The 2642-nt window shown below is 36.4% G+C and overlaps 1 pseudogene; it reads left to right on the forward strand.

Moving 5' to 3' along the window:
- Window positions 1-1466: 1466 nt before the first annotated feature.
- Window positions 1467-2353, forward strand: LOC143406230 (transcription elongation factor A protein 1 pseudogene; annotated as a pseudogene).
- The last annotated feature ends 289 nt before the right edge of the window (window positions 2354-2642 follow it).

Below are 2642 nucleotides of genomic sequence, written 5' to 3' on the forward strand. Positions count from 1 at the left end.
TCAATGGAAGAATGGATAAAGAACATGTGGTATGTATACACAGTGGAATATTACTCAGCCATAAAGATAAATGAAATTATGGCATTTCCAAACAAATGGATGAAACTCGAGAATATCATGCTAAGGAAAATAAGTCAATCCCCCAAATCCAAAAGTTGAATGTTTTCTCTAATTTGTGGGCCCTAACCCCAAACAGGGATTTTGAGGTGAAGAATAATAGAAATCCATTGGATTAGACAAAGGGAAGGTACCTAGAAGGGAAATTGAAAATATTGTAGAATGAATCAGACATAAGATTCTTAGACTTGTATTTGAATACACGACCAGGGTAACTTTGTATTATGCACAACAAGAAGAGTGAGATCCTAATGGAATAAGATATACTCTATGTATGTGTAATTTGCCAAAATTTATTCAACTGTAATGTATAACTAAAAGAACAAATAAAAATGGAATAGAAAAGCAAAAAATATATTTTTTCTCTATATTCCTTTTTTAAAAAAAATGTATGCCCCAAACTTGCTGCAAATTACACTTACACTAGGAAAACTTAACATTGCCTTTTGAGTACAGATCCTCTGTGTCACTGGAAGATGGAATGACTATTTGGATACCCAAGCTTCATAGCCACTGATAAATATCTCTATCCTTCCATGCTCATTAGGTTTTATTTTTTAAAACAATTTTTGTAGTTGTTGATTGAAACTTTTTATATATTATTTTTATTTTTATGTGGTGCTGAGAATCAATCCCAGTGCCTCATACATGCTAGGAAAGCACTCTGCCACTGAGCCACAATCTCAGAAACCACCATTAGGTTTTAGATATGGAATACATTCAAAAATGTTCCACACAATTCTCATGTGTTGAAAAGCATCAAGGTTTAGCCTGGTCTTTAGAAAACAATTGAATTCTGAGGGATATATTCTCATCATAGAATTAAGCAATTTGATGGATTAATAATTTTTAAAAAAACTATGTGGTAACTGTAGGCAAGTGGGGCATTTCTAGAGAAAATATGTCACTGAGGCCATGATTGAGAGTACTATACCATCCCTTGCCTCTCTCCCTCTGTTTCCTGGCTGCCATGATATGAACAGCTTTTTTTTTTTGACCATTCCTTTCCACCATGATGTTTCTTCTCTGGAATAAGTCAACCAGGGGCTAAATCCTAAATCTTAGAGTCAAATAAATCTTTTCTAAGTTGCTCTTATCATGTACTTTGATCATGGTCATACAAAGTTGAATAGCAATGCCTTTTTCAAAAGTTTGATTATTGAGTTCAACCAGTGCTGTCTTTGGGGGAGGAGCTGCTGCCTTTGGCCTGGTGTGTGAGGAAGGGCCTTGGCCCAGCCTGCTGTGGTGGGGTTTGCTGAGCATGGAGCTCCTCTCCTCTGTCTCCTCAGCACCAGCTTTGCCTGCTTCCATCCACAGAGGTCTGGGCTTGGGGAAGAACTGCCAGAGCCATGGAGCATGAGGTGGTTCATATTGCTAAGAAGATGGACAAGATGGCGCACAAGAAGAATGTGGCTGGAGCATTGTATGTGCTGAAAGAGCTTAAGAATATTCCCATGACCCTGGAATTATTACAGTCCACTGGTATTGAAATGTCAGTTAATGCTATTCTCAAGTAGAAAACAGATGAAGTTACATCTTTAGCAAAATCTCCCATCAAAGCCTGGAAAAAGTTGTTAGATTGACCATCCACTGATAAAGACACTGAAAAAAAAAGAACTTGGAATTACCTCACAGAATAGCCCTGAAGCAAGAGAACTATTTCTAGTGGCAATGTAAGCAGCAGCAAGGATGAGACAAATGCTTACATTTCATCTTTTCCTCAGGCACCAAGTACTTCTGATTCTGTGCCATTAAAATGTAGGAAGGTGCTTGTTGCAGCTCTCCAAACAGGAGATGACTACATTTTTATTGGATCTGATGAGGAAGAACTAGGATCTCAGATTGAGGAAGACATATATCAAAAAATAAGGAATATGGACATGAAATACAATAGCAGAGTATGAAGTATGATATCAAATCTTAAAGATGCAAAGATATCCAAATTTAAGGAAAAATGTACTCTGTGGAAATATTCCTCCTGATTTATTTGCTAGGATGACAGCAGAGGAAATGGCTAGTAATGAGCTCAAAGATATGCAGAAATACTTGACCAAAGAAGCCATCAGAGAGCATGTGATGGCCAAGACCGGTGACACTCAGAATGACTTGTTCACATGTGGTAAATCTAAAAAGAAGAATTGCCTTTACACACAGTAATGATGTGTGTAAGTAAAATGAACCAATGACAACATTTGTTGTTTGTAATGAATGTGGACATCAGTGGAAGTTATGTTGAGTTTGACGAATTGGATCTGGACCATTAAGAAATGGCTTTTGTAATTAGCTTTAAACTAGGCCAAATAACTAGTTTTCTTAAAAGTCAGATTTTTTAAATTAGCATACATCCTGTGGGGTTAATGGAAAGAAAATGTTAGCATCTTAATGTAGAATAGTTATTATAAACAGTTCATGATTTGATCTTCTTTGAAAATCTATATTGACCAAGGATTAAATATAAGGATTGTAGGAATCACTAAAGCTGTGGTCTTTCTGTATGGAGGGTGATAAGTGATATTTTTGTTCTG

The sequence above is a fragment of the Callospermophilus lateralis genome, chromosome 8 (assembly GCF_048772815.1).
Source record: "Callospermophilus lateralis isolate mCalLat2 chromosome 8, mCalLat2.hap1, whole genome shotgun sequence".
Lineage (NCBI taxonomy): Eukaryota > Metazoa > Chordata > Mammalia > Rodentia > Sciuridae > Callospermophilus > Callospermophilus lateralis.